The sequence below is a fragment of the Schistocerca cancellata genome, chromosome 7, assembly GCF_023864275.1.
Source record: "Schistocerca cancellata isolate TAMUIC-IGC-003103 chromosome 7, iqSchCanc2.1, whole genome shotgun sequence".
In the NCBI taxonomy this organism is placed as follows: domain Eukaryota; kingdom Metazoa; phylum Arthropoda; class Insecta; order Orthoptera; family Acrididae; genus Schistocerca; species Schistocerca cancellata.
In genome coordinates, this window is record NC_064632.1 from 14,224,562 (window position 1) to 14,239,775 (window position 15,214).

Sequence of the window (15,214 nt, forward strand, 5' to 3'; positions counted from 1 at the left end):
AAATAGATATATCCCTTTGTATTGTCAAAAGTATCCGGCGACCTGCCTGAAGATGACGCACTCCATCGGTAATGCTGGAATTCGGTATGGTGTTGGCCCACCCTTAGCCTCGAAGGTAGCAGCCCATTCTTCACGGAGTGATGCACTGAGAAGAGGTATCGATGTCGGTCGGTGAGGCCTGGCAAGAAATCGGCGTTCCAAAACATCCCAAAGGTGTTCTGTAGGATTCAGGTCAGAACTCTATGAAGGCCAGTCCATTACAGGGATGTTATTGTCGTGTAACCACTGCGCCCCAAGCCGTGCATTATGAACAGGTGCTCGATCGTGTAGAAACATGAAGTCGCGTTCCCCGAATTGCTCTTCAACAGTGGGAAGCAACAAGGTGCTTAAAACATCAATGTTGGCCCGTGATATGATAGTGCCACACAAAACAAAGGATGCAAGCCCCCTCCATGAAAAATACGACCACACCATAACACCACCGCCTCCGAATTCTACTGTTGGCACTACACACCCTGGCAGATGACGTTCACCGGGCATTCGGCATACCCACACCCTGCCATGGGATCGCCATATTGTGTACTGTGATTAGTCACTCCACACAACGTTTTTCCACTGATCAGTCGTCTCATGTTTACGCTCGTTACACCTAGCGAGACGTCGTTTGCCATTTACCGGCGCGATGTGTGAGCAGCCACTCGAGCATGAAGTCCAAGTTTTCTCACCTCCCGCCTATCTGTCATAGTACTTGCAGTGGATCCTGATGCAGGTTGGAATTCCTGTGTCATGGTCTGGCTAGAAGTCTGCCTATTACACATTACGACCCTCTTCAAATGTCGGCGGTCTCTGTAAGTCAACAGAAGAGGTCGGTCTGCCGTTGGTGTTCCTGAATATTCGCTTACAAATGTCATTTATGCATTGGATACACACTATTCAAAGCATTGTCAACTTGAATACATAGCACTTCATTATCAAGCAAGTTTCGGTCAGCAATCATCCGCTTCCGAATAGCGAGAGGGGTACGTCTTCACGCGTTACATTCAAAAACCAAATGTCGCTTACAGTTCAGCTGACACTTATAAGCAGAGCAACCGTAGCTCGCCGGCCGCGGTGGTCTTGCGGTTCTAGGCGCTGCAGTCCGGAACGGCGGGACTGCTACGGTTGCAGGTTCGAATCCTGCCTCGGGCATGGATGTGTGTGATTTTAGGTTAGTTAGGTTTAAGTAGTTCTAAGTTCTAGGGGACTGATGACCTAAGATGTTAAGTCCCATAGTGCTCAGAGCCATTTGAACCATTTTTGAACCAATCGTAGCTCTGCAGCTGTACACAGCCGTAGCATAATTCCGCACGCGACAGCGGTCAAATGCGGACCACTCCTGTGGACGTTATTACTTATTTTTCCAAATTGTGTGGCTCACTAACATTGACACAGACTACCACACATGAAAATACATGACTACACTCATTGTCCAAATAAGTAGGATGTGTAGTGAAATACGTATTCTTTTTAGTGTCGTCTTGTATCTATCTCAAGAGGATATTGAGTGTTTAGAGAGCTATGTTTAACAGTATGAGGAATCTAAATTTCATAACAGTCGTCACATCAAGATCTACTACGAGACTTTTTGAGCCTGACCTTGGTGATATTGAACGCCAAATATTCAGCGGTGATCTCTCCCGAACGAGCACGATTTGACTACTATGTTAGCATCACGTAGTAAGTGGTGTGGCGAAGGGTTCTTTCCCTGTTTCTTCTGTCGGAACATTTCAGTGTCAGTTCCTATTTCGTGTTTTTTTTTAGGACTGCTTGTTTCATTCACAGTCCTTTTATTATTCCCCCCCCCCTTTCTGCCTCTACCCTGTTTCCTTTTTATCCCGATCTAGAAGCCTACAATCTTCAAAACTTTTATTCAAAAATAGTTTGCGTCCCTTGCTCCGTCCCCCACTGTGTTGTTTGCTCTAATATTATTTTTAACATCTGGATGCAGCTTGTAGCAATGGTTTTTCAATTTTCTCTTTGTTTAACGTGGTATGATCCGTCATATGCAAATGACAGGTATATTACAAGTTGCTGCTTTCGTATTGTACTATATTTGCGATGTTCTGTTGTATTACAAAGCTATTTCTCTATTTTCAGGAGTCTGTCGGTTTTAATAAACCTATTATTTGCATTATAATTTTTCTTTCCAAATATTTTGCTTTTCCTTATGCATGAATCAGCACTAGGAAATCACTTGCACGTATAATAATTCCGGTTTCACCTCGGTTTTGATTTTTTTAAATGTTCTTAGACGCGATGTTTACGGTTCGCGTATCCGTCGTGATGTAACCGCAAAAAAATGAAAAGAAAATACTTTGCGATAAGGTCCAGAGAATCATTCGATGCTGACCAGCTGCCATAGTATTCTCTGATTAAATGTCATTCTCATGCAGCATGGAGGGGCATGGGGTAGTAGTGTGTCCTCCCAGACAGCGTCAGCTTTGCAGATGTTAGAGTTGCTACTTATCATTCAAGTTGCCGCTAGAGTTTGAATGCATACCGTCCTAGTCGTCCCAAACCCGGACCCTCTGTATTGGTATCCAACAGTGTAAGAGGTCCATGACTAAGGAATTTTGTGCTAGCGCGTTCGAGCAGATGTAATATCAATGGATTGCTCACGCGCTGCCTGCGATATGTAAGGTATAAGAGAATCTCAGACCAAAGACCAAAGAGCAGTGTTGACTACAGTAGGAAATGTGTGGCAGTAGGAGTAAGTAGTAGCTAGAAGTCTGGTGTATGGAGTTGGCTGGGCCGGTCGTGGGAAGCGATGGCGGTGCCTCAGCGTTGTAGTATAAGGTGAAAGCAGCCTCGCGGATATGTACTATTGTTATATCAAGTTCCATGTAAATGTTTTTAAAAAATCTCTTAATAATAATCTTGCTCATGAAAATTAACTTTTGAGAATCATTCATCTCAATTTAAATAATTTACTAATCTCTCCAATCAATGGTTATCCCGATTATTGTAAACAAAAGTAAGTTTTTTCTTTTTATAAATGACAAATCTATCGTCCAGCATTGCACTGTGCCAGAAAAATTTCTTATAGGAGGAAAAATATACGCGTTATCCGACGACCTTATTGAGGTAAGAATTTTCAATTTATTCAGAATGAATTTTCGGGGCCATCACGCAGCACTGCTGACGTCCAAAATTTACCAGTTTACATTCACAGTCAGTTATTGAAAGGTTGTAAGTGAGCGACAATTTTATTGAGAGATTAGTCACGTTGTATTATTGGTAGGTTACGGAATTTATCTGTTGGTAGGTTACGCAGAATGTGAATGATGTAATTATATTTTTACTGTCGGGAGGTTACAACAGGGCGACCGTTCAAGTAGGGAGGCGAACATCGATCGTGATGCCAGGGGCTTAGATATCTGGTGGTTCCTCGCTTCTACAATCAATTGTTATCACTTCCTTTGCACGATTTGTGGTTCTTTAGTGGATACAGGAGGGAGGAACAGATGGCGTTCATTAATAGAGAATTCAGATGTTAATTTATTCTACCTCTCATATCAAACATTAAAAACAATACGGTACATTCTTTCTGAAATAGCAGTGGCATTGTGTGTGTGTGTGTGTATTTTGGTGTCGCGTTTCAGGTGTATGATGATGGAGAAGGTAGAGAGTGAAACTTTGTGGGGTTACATACTCCACCCCTCTCGAATAGTACCAAGGGGGATACCGAACTTAATGTCCCCATCCACCGGACGGATCACCAACAAGGTCATAAGCCCTCACTTCATTACACACTGCACAGAGGTTTGGAATTTAATCCAGGACCTGAACGCTAAGCCTCTTAACGTCACCACCCTTCCTCCCCTACGCCGGAAGGCAAAGGGAAAATTATCAACAGAGCATGACGCACCCGTCCAGCTGCTAACTTTGGTCATCTCGCGGGAACCGGTGTATTGAACGCGGCAAGCCCGTTGACTCCTTTTGAGAATTACAATCTTACTATGACCATGCACTGGACTGTCATGCGATTTCTTTCATTAGCATGCATACATGCACTGCACGTCAGCGTAATTTATTTACGAGGCAATGCATAGCTGCGCATTGAGCAACCAGATTCATGTATCGCAGGTCACCATGTAGCAACGTGAATTACGTATTTCACGCACCATTGAAGAGCAAAGCAGATTTCCTGTAGCGCAGGTACTGTTATGCAACGGGCACTCAAAAAAAAAACAGAATTATTTTTTAAAAGCTATATATTTTCAAACTGTATGTAAAACAACCTTATAACAGCCTTATCCCCTTCAAAATACACCCCACTACAACTAACACATTTGTCCGATCAGTGCTTCCATTGTTCCAAACATTTTTGTAGTCGTCTTTAGAAACGGCTGACAGCTCCTCGCTAGCTTTTTCTTTGACCTCTTCAGTGCTGTCAAATCGGTGTCCTTTCATGTTCCATTTCATGCCAGGAAATAAGAAACAGTCACACAGATACGGGTCATGCGAGTAAGGTGCGTGGGGCAGCGGAACCTTGCGATATTTAGCCAAAAACTGCCTAACAAAGATGTCTGCGTGTGCAGGTGCACTGTAGCGGCGGAAGAACCAGTCTACTGTCTGCCACGAATCGGGTCTTGTTTGATGAACACCGAGACAACACACTAATCTTTGGCGTTTGATCTTCTTCTTCTTCTTCTTCATCTTCGTCGTCGTCTTCTTCTTCTTCTTTGGTTACGGCCTCTGTAGGACCACGGGTAGCCCCTTCGTGGACTGCATTTTCCTCTTCTTCGCCCAGAACCTATTCTTTCTCTTCTTCTCTCCCGCTCTTCGTCCGAGATCTTCAGTTTCCGTTTCTCCTGGCGGCACCACTGGTGACATTCTAATCTTTTCCTGTATTTTTCTCTGTCATTGATCTCCAGCATATTTGTCAGTGTATATTTGTTCCTCCAATTTTTCTTTCCTTCCACCTTGATCCCCAGTTCCAGTTCAAGAATCCACTTGGTTCCTGTCTTTCCCCTTGTCCTCCCTGTTATTTCCCACACTTTCTTCTTCGTCATTCTGTCCATACTCATCCTAACTACATGCCCAGCAAACCTTGCCCTTTTGAGTCTGATTTCCCCGGATATTGTTCTCACGTTCCGGTACAATTCTTCCCTAGGTCTTCGCATCCACCTCTCTCCACCTCTTTTGGGACCTAGTATTTTTCTCAGTCTTTCTGTCTCTTTTTTCTCTAGTTATTTTGCCCATTTCTTCCTAGTGTCAACGTCTCAGCAGCATATAATACTGCATTCTTCACTGCTGCCTTATAGTGGCTTATCTTTGCCTCTGTGGATATATTCTTTTTATTGTATATCTCTCTCGTCATGCAGAAGGCTGACCTCATCTTCTTTATCCTCTCTGTTAATCCCTCCTTGCTCCTGTTCCTTCCTGTTATAAATTCTCCCAGGTATTTAAATTTGTCCACCATTTGCACAGTGCCTTCCGGTGTTTCCCAGTCTGCAGTGGTGTTTAATGTCTTCGTCTTGTTATAGGCGATCCTAAGTCCCACCTTTCTGGCTACCTTACTTAAGTTGTCGAGTTGTGCCTTCGCGTCTTCTTCCGTCTCACGTACTATTGCTATGTCATCTGCAAAGGCTAGGCAGTCCACTTGAACCCCGTTGTCCTTTTTGTCCCCTACATGGTTCTTTGGTATTCCCATTTCCTCGTCTATTGCTCTCCACTGCCTGATCACTTCGTCCAGTGCTATATTGAACAACAATGGTGACAATCCATCTCCCTGTTTAACACCAGTCCTGATCTCAAATTCTTCTGACAGTGCTCCTATGAATCTCACCCTTGCTTTTGTCAGAATTTCTTTTATGACTTCTTGTGTAGTTCCATCAAGTCTTCTGTTCTTCAGGACCCTAACTAGAGTCTGTCTGTCAATGGAGTCATATGCCTTTGTGAAGTCACATAGGTTATTACTGTCTTTTTGTTTTTTAAGGCCCTATGTTCTATCATTTGCTTCATGATAAATATCTGTTCTACACAACCTCTTCCCTTCCTGAATCCCGCTTGGTAGTCGCCAACTGCTCTTTCTACCTGTTCTTCTACTCTCTTGAGCAATAGTTTTGACAGTACCTTGTATCCGACCTCTAGTAGCGATATTACTCTGTAGTGGTTTGCATCTCTCTTGTCCCCCTTCTTGTGTACTGGTACTACAATTGCATTCTTCCATCCTTCTGGCGGTTGATCAATTGTATGTCGACGATGTGTGGGCACAAGCTCTCTAATTTTTTCAATATTTTCGACGATTCGAGCAGTTGATGGACGTCCAGAACGAGGTTTCTAATCAATCGATATGTCGCCATTTTTAAATCAAGGAAACCATTCGTAGACTTGAGTTTTTCCAGTAGCGTCCTGTTGGTAAGTTGTTTTCTAGATTACAACAATTTCAGTGGCATTTTACCAAGTAGAAAAGCTGCACGTTGTTCACTTAAACTTGCGATCATAATAAACGAAACAAGAACAAACCAATGCTATCCACAACAATCGGTGCAGATGGACAGAACAAGCCAGGTCGACAATGCAGGAGACCATCAAATGGGAATGAGTTGCGCTGTACATGACTAGCGGCAGAAATGCGGTAATGCATACTACACAAGCTTCGCCCACGGAAATGTTATTCCTGTTTTTTTTTAGGGGGGGGGGTACCCTCGTATTTCAAGGCTATAACGAACTATTCTTTGGTGAGTTAAGGGAGCAAGAAACATTTATTTATTTCCATATAATTCCAAACCATAATCAGGAGCTGCAAGTGGTTTTTGCAAACAACAGTTAACACTGCAAAATCTTGATTTGTAAACTTCAAATTGTATTTTTGACCTTCTAGTTTAGCATGGTTTGAGTTCGTTATTTGTAGCCTATTCTTGTTAACGCTTTGTTTACGTGTACGGTAATCTATTCAATAAAGTACCGTAATTTAATTTTACGACCACCCGAGTTTTTTTCCGAATGTCAATCCACCTGTAATTCCTGCAAATCCCCTAAAGTATGCAGTACTGGTTTCAGTGTATGAATTTCACTTATGATAGCAAGATAATAGATTTTATATGAACAAGCTACAGGTATTAAGTTTCCATTTACAGTTGCTATGTCACATTCAATGTAACATTTAGAGCATTTCATTTAGAAAGTTAAGTGCCACTCCATATTCATGAAGTTGAACAGTCACTTCACAGGTAGAATATTACACAGACAGCTATAGCACATAAGTTATATTTACGTAAAGCTTACACATTTCGTAGGATACACATAAACGTTACACGTAAGGACTACACATAAAGGCTACACATGTCGACCTTTACCTAGGATTGGATCTACACTGGCATATCCTGATCAGTGCTCAAAATAGTGATCTAGAAAGCTTGAAGATATTAGGAGTTAATAGTGCCTTTAAATATTCTGTCCCTGGTCTACTTCAGATGAAACTTTTCAATTCGTTTTTCTGCCTTTTATATTGTGTAGACTTATTTCATGGATATGTAGCATAACGACTTTTGATAAATGATACTTGCCTAAAACTTAGCTTTTGAATGGCAAGTAATAAGCAGTGTTACACAAGTGTTCAAGGCGCTGTTACAATTGATACTGATAGTTCTCGAGTTTACCTGCCTAATGCTTGTGCCTATAAAGAAGGCTTCTGAGAATTGTAATGCTCTGCAAGTAGAAAATCGATCACGTGCTGTACAGATTGGATTTTCCATAAGATAATCTTCCAGTATATGGCGTACATATTCAGTGACACTTATTCAGAAAATTTAGTACAGGAATTATTTTAATGCTTGTATTGTTTGCAGCTTTGCTTGGCTTGGCTGGAGAGACATCATTGACTTACCAGACAACGTCATGGCAGACTGAAGCAAGGCATCTCAGTAGTAAGAGCCAGTTAGGTGTTCTTGCACCAGAAACCACATGCAGACTATACTGACACCGCAAGAACACTACCTGGACCTCATGTTAGGGGGAGCTGCCACGCAGCGAAGGTCCAAAACATGCGGCCAGGACTGCAACTCAAGACGGATGCCACTGCAGAGTTATTAACAAGATTGCCACATTACCGAACCTAGCACCTCGGTTCTGTTGTGACGAAGATCAAGGAAAACGACGCTCTATCAAAACAGAGATGGAAAGAGCTCTCATTTTAGCCTGTCATCTAGCCGCTGCTGCAGGATGCTGTCTTCACTGAGCTGCCTGTTCCGCCTAGATCCCGAAGACCTGAGCCATCCGACCACAGGGCCACCTGCTGGTTGACTTCCATCAACTGCAAGTAACCTACTTTGGGGACTAAGGTTCTGGTCTTTCTCTGACTGTATTGTGGGGGCATACCATATCACTGCTCGTTTTCCCAGACTGGAATTACTCAATTGGTGCTGGTTCGCACTGCGCAGGCACGATCTACAGCTTCCAACCACTGCCGCTGCCATTTGCGATGAGATTCACGGTTAAACTAGAAATGTTCTGGTGAGTCAGACACTAGCATACTTGTCTTCCCTGGAGGCAGTCACAGCAGCATTACACCTGGGCTGGAGCCGTGACTCAGTTTCCTTGCCGCCGCGGTGGCTGGCGCTGCCTCACGACAGTCTACTTACGCCATGCGCTGGCTGCCCCAGAAAAGAACTGTCGTCAACACGCTTGATACACACCAGGGCAGACATCCGACCCTGGACACTTTCTGTGACAGCATAACCATTATGTATGGAGGAATAAACTCACACATCAAAAAACGTTTTGCATCACCCCGATACCGAGAGTTCCGGAAACTGTACAGAAAAATGGAATAGAGATCAACATAAACATCATTTTCGTCCTTTTTATTGCTCATGAAAAACACAAATTGCATGTTGTACCACGATACAGCGAGACCTTCAGAGGGGGTGCACCAGATTGCTGTACACACAGGTACCTGTAATACCCAGTAGCACGTCCTGTTGCATTGATGTATGCCTGTATTCGTCGTGGCATACTATCCACAAGTTCATCAAGGCACTGTTGGTCCAGATTGTCCTACTCCTCAACGGCCATTCAGCGTTGATCCCTCAGAGTGGATGGTGGGCCACGCCGTCCGTAAACAGCCCTTTTAAAACTATCCCAGGCATGTTCAGTAGGGTTCATGTCTAGAGAACATGCTGGTCACTCTAGTCGAGCGATGTCGTTATCCTGAAAGACGTCATTCACAAGGTGTGCACGATAGGGGCGCGAATTGTCGTCCATGAAGACGAATGCCTCGTCAATATGCTACCGATACGGTTGCACTATCGGTCGGAAGGTGGCATTCACGTATCGTACAGCCGTTACGGTGCCTTCCATGACCACAAGTGGCGTACCTCGGCCCCACATAATGCCACCCCGAAACATCAGGGAACCTCCACCTTGCTGCACTCGCTGGACAGTGTGTCTAAAGCGTTCTGCCTGACCGGGTTACCTCCAAACACGTCTCCGACAATTGTCTGGCTGAAGGCATATGCGACACTTGTCGGTGAAGAGAACGTGATGCCAACCCTGAGCGGTCCATTCGACGTGTTGTTGGACCCATGTGTAGCGCGCTGCATCGTGCCGTGGTTGAAAACATGGACCTCGCTATGGACGTCGGGAGTGAAGTTGTGCATCAAGCAGCCTATTGCGCAAAGCTTGAGTCGTATCACGACGTCCTCTGGCTGCACGAATATCATTATTCAACATGGTCACTTTACTGTCAGGGTTCCTCTGAGCGATAATCCGTGGGTAGCCGTCATTCACTGCAGTAGTACCCCTTGGCTGGAATCAGCGAGGCATGTCATCGGCAGTTCCTGTCTCTCTGTATCTCTCCCATGTCCGAACAACATCGCTTTGGTTCACTCCGACACGCCTGGACACTTCCCTTGTTGAGAGCCCTTCCTGGCACAAAGTAACAATGCGGTCGCCATCGAAGCGTCTAGGCCTGGTTGAACCACAGACAACGGGAGGCGTGTACCTCCTTCCTGGTGGAATGACTGGAACTGATCGGCTGTCTGTACCCCTCCGTCTAATGGGCGCTGCTGATGCATGGCTGTTTACATCTTTGGGCGCGTTTAGTGACATCTCTGAACAGTCAAAGCGACTGTGTCGGTGTTACTACATCCACAGACAACGTCTATCTTCAGGAGTTCAGGGAACCGAGGTGCTGCAAAGCTTCTTTTGATGTGTGTTGTGTTGTTGTTGTGGTCTTCAGTCCTGAGACTGGTTTGATGCAGCTCTCCATGCTACTCTATCCTGTGCAAGCTTCTTCATCTCCCAGTACCTACTGCAACCTACATCCTTCTGAATCTGCTTGGTGTATTCATATCTTGGTCTCCCCCTACGATTTTTACCCTCCACGCTGCCCTCCAATACTAAATTGGTGATCCCTTGATGCCTCAGAACATGTCCTACCAACCGACCCCTTCTTCTGGTCAAGTTGTGCCACAAACTTCTCTTCTCCCCAATCCTATTCAATACCTCCTCATTAGTTACGTGATCTACCCATCTAATCTTCAGCATTCTTATGTAGCACCACATTTCAAAAGCTTCTATTCTCTTCTTGTCCAAACTATTTATCGTCCATGTTTCACTTCCATACATGGCTACACTCCATACAAACAATTTCAGAAATGACTTCCTCACACTTAAATCCATACTCGATGTTAACAAATTTCTCTTCCTCAGAAACGCTTTCCTCGCCATTGCCAGTCTACACTTTACATCCTCTCTACTTCGACCATCATCAGTTATTTTGCTCCCCAAATAGCAAAACTCCTTTACTACTTTAAGTGTCTCATTTCCTAATCTAATACCCTCAACATCACCCGACTTAATTCGACTACATTCCATTATCCTCGTTTTGCTTCTGTTGATGTTCATCTTATATCCTCCCTTCAAGACACCATCCATTCCGTTCAACTGTTCTTCCAAGTCCTTTGCTGTCTCCATGGATTTTAATTCTTACTCCAAATTTTTCTTTTGTTTCCTTCACTGCTTGCTCAATATACAGATTGAATAACATCGGGGATAGACTACAACCCTGTCTCATTCCCTTCCCAACCACTGCTTCCTTTTCATGCCCCTCGACTCTTATAACTACCATCTGGTTTCTGTACAAATTGTAAATAGCCTTTCGCTCCCTGTATTTTACCCCTGGCACCTTTAGAATTTGAGAGAGAGTATTCCAGTCAACATTGTCAAAAGCTTTCTCTAAGTCTACAAATGCTAGAAACGCAGGTTTGCCTTTCCTTAATCTTTCTTCTAAGATAAGTCGTAAGGTCAGTATTGCCTCACGTGTTCCAGTATTTCTACGGAATCCAAACTGATCTTCCCCGAGGTCGGCTTCTACTAGTTTTTCCATTCGTCTGTAAAGAATTCGTGTCAGTACTTTGCAGCTGTGGCTTATTAAACTGAATGTTCGGTAATTTTCACATCTGTCAACACCTGCTTTCTTTGGGATTGGAATTATTATATTCTTCTTGAAGTCTGAGGGTATTTCGCCTGTTTCATACATCTTGCTCACCAGATGGTAGAGTTTTGTCTGGACTGGCTCTCCCTAGGGCGTCAGTAGTTCCAATGGAATGTTGTCTACTCCGGGGGCCTTGTTTCGACTCAGGTCTTTCAGTGCTCTGTCAAACTCTTCACGCAGTATCGTATCTCCCATTTCATCTTCTTCTACATCCTCTTCCATTTCTATAATATTGTCCTCAAGTTCATCGCCCTTGTATAGACCCTCTATATACTCCTTCCACCTTTCTGCTTTCCCTTCTTTGCTTAGAACTGGGTTTCCATCTGAGCTCTTGATGTTCATACAAGTGGTTCTCTTATCTCCAAAGGTCTCTTTAATTTTCCTGTAGGCAGTATCTATCTTACCCCTAGTGAGATAAGCCTCTACATCTTTACATTTGTCCTCTAGCCATCCCTGCTTAGCCATTTTGCACTTCCTGTCGATCTCATTTTTGAGACGTTTGTATTCCTTTTTGCCTGCTTCATTTACTGCATTTTTATATTTTCTCTTTCATCAATTAAATTCAATATTTATTCTGTTACCCAAGGATTTCTACTAGCACTCGTCGTTTTACCTACTGGATCCTCTGCTGCCTTCACTACTTCATCCCTCAAAGCTACCCATTCTTCTTCCACTGTATTTCTTTCCCCCATTCCTGTCAATTGTTCCCTTACGCTCTCCCTGAAACTCTGTACAACCTCTAGTTCTTTCAGTTTATCCAGGTCCCATCTCCTTAAATTCCCACCTTTTTGATGTGTGTAGTTGTCAAATTATCTCTCTCGATTTGTGAGCTGCCTTTCACTTGGTACCTACCCACTGCCCCATTGCAACCATGCCCAGCATAGGGAGTTGGCTGCCATGCTAAGCTCTAAAACAATGACTCTTCCATCCTCTATAAAAGCCAAGTCACCATAGACCTCTGCGCGTGTTAGAGGGATAGGGTTTGTCGGGATAAAATTTTCGTCACTTTTACTTACCGCTAAGATTTATAAAACACCCAACTTCTCAGTGTCATGATGAAGTTGAGCAACTCAGTGACGACCACTGCGTGCACTGTCGTATGGCTGGATTCCTATGAAAATTAGGCGAAGGTAGATTACAGGCTGTGATTTTGTAAGTATAATGAAATGGTACCTACAAACAGGAAGAAACTTAATAAGTATTTCGGTTAATGTGATGTAGTTTACCACTTAAAACTACACTGCTATCTGTAATAATCCAATTTGATGATCATGTGAAGGGGAGATTCTTTTTCCTGGTAAACAGAGACTAGGCTCTCCAGGTCATATTAAACATTCAGTAGAGTCTCGTAATAAAAACAGTTTTAATTTCCTGCAATCGTCCCTGATCAAATCCATCAGCTTGCACCATGAAAGAGTTAAGGGAAGGTTTACAGGTTATACTGTCATCAGCAACATAAAACCTGTGACTAGTATTTGGGTGTTTTTCAGGGCTTCTTAGTAAACTGCCCATTAGTTCTACTACATTGCCGCCCTTTCTTTTTCTAAAAAATTAGCAACCACGAGTACGGGTGAAGGACTTCGTTCCTATACTGACGCAACTGTGTCTAGGTCATCGTGAGTTCGTCCGGAGCGCTAACAGATATCAAGAAAGCGACCGAGAAATGTAAAAGAACACACCCTTTCCGGTTGAGCATAAAGGAGTTGCAGGTGGTGTAAAAGATACTGGTCATGCCACTCCGCAAATATTTGGGCAAGTGCTCTTAGAATCCTAATCTCTTTACTCAACCCATGATTATTGCCAGATTTGTGCACTACTTCACAATCGAGTTTAGTTAATTTTAATGCCCAACAAGACAACCACATATAGGATTTTTTTAGGTCTAAAGAGCCATTTCAGGGCCACATGATCTGTTATAACTCTGAATTTCGTATCACATAGGTAACACTGTATATGGCCCTCAACGTCTCCTTCTCCATGGTTAAGTAATTTTGTTTGACAGTCTTTAACTGCCTTGAAGCATGTGGTACTGGCTGCTCCTTGCCATCTTCTATCACATGATTGCTCACGTCACATGACATGATCATTTCTTTTTGGTAATTTCGTTAGTGCCTCTTTCAAAATCTCGAATACAGCTTGCACTAGAAATTTACAGCGTTGTTTAAAAAATTTGCTAATGGTCTAGTGTTTTGCCTATAATATTGCGTACTCCAAAAATGACTGGAGATATTTTGTAGTTTGTGGTGATGAGAAATCATGGACAACTCGTACCTTCTCGGGTCAGTCTCCATATCGTCCTTCAAAATCACATGCCATAGACTATTTCTGTCGTCAGAAAGTGGCACTTTTCAGTACTCATCTTTAAGTATGCAGAATGAAAACTTTTAAGCGCATTTTCCATCTTTTGTGCATGCTCCTCCAAATCTTTACAAAAAAAAAAATAATATTTTCTAAGTAAAATACTGTCTAAGTATACCATACACTGATGTAGTTTCAACACTTCATCCAATAATCGCTAAAATGTGGCCAGTGCATCCCTGTTTTCAAATGTTATCATTCAGTACTGGTAATGCCCCATGTATTCTGAATGCGATCTCCTTTACCAATTCAAAGTGGTGATACACATTTATTCAGGCTGTCCAGCGTTTCTGTGATATTTGCAGTGGGATATGCAACTCTTACTGTTCTTGCTCTTAGGTATTGGCAGTTGCAGCAGAACCAGTAGGTCTTAGGTCCATCTCATAATTTTATGGGAATAATGGTAACACATGCTCCCAAGTCACTATCACTCTCTTCAATAATATCATTAGTTAATTGTTGATTGATAAATTCCTCCATGGAAATGGAAATGAGCGTTTGGCGTCATTGGCCGGGAGGCCACTTACGGGGCAGGTCCGGCCGCCTTGGTGCAGGTCTTATTACATTCGACGCCACATTGGGCGACCTGAGCGCCGGATGGGGATGAAATGATGACGAAGGCAACACAACACCCAGTCCCTGAGCGGAGAAAATCCCCGACCCAGCCGGGAATCGAACCCGTGGCCGTGGGACGACAATCTTTCACGCTGACCACTCAGGTATCGGAGCGGACAATTCCTCCATTATTACTTGCAGGTGATGAAATATTCTGTATGATTTCCTAAAGAAAACAGGAGTATGCCCCATTAGGATTTTAGGCATGTCACAGGTGGTAGGGTTCCTGCACTTAACTTAGGATCCACTTTTTTTTTTTGGTCATCAGTCTACTGACTGGTTTGACGCGGCCCGCCACGAATTCCTTTCCTGTGCTAACCTCTTCATCTCAGAGTAGCACTTGCAACCTACGTCCACAATTATTTGCTTTACGTATTCCAATCTCTGTCTTCCTCTACAGTTTTTGCCCTCTAAAGCTCCCTCTAGTGCCATGGAAGTCGTTCCCTCATGTCTTAGCAGATGTCCTCTCATCCTGTCCCTTCTTCTTAGCAGTGTTTTCCACATATTCCTTTCCTCTCCGATTCTGCGTAGAACCTCCTCATTCCTTACCTTATCAGTCCACCTAATTTTCAACATTCGTCTATAGCACCACATCTCAAATGCTTCGATTCTCTTCTGTTCCGGTTTTCCCACAGTCCATGTTTCACGACCATACAATGCTGTACTCCAGACTACATCCTCAGAAATTTCTTCATCAAATTAAGGCCGGTATTTGATATTAGTAGACTTCTCTTTGCCAGAAATGCCTTTTTTGCCATA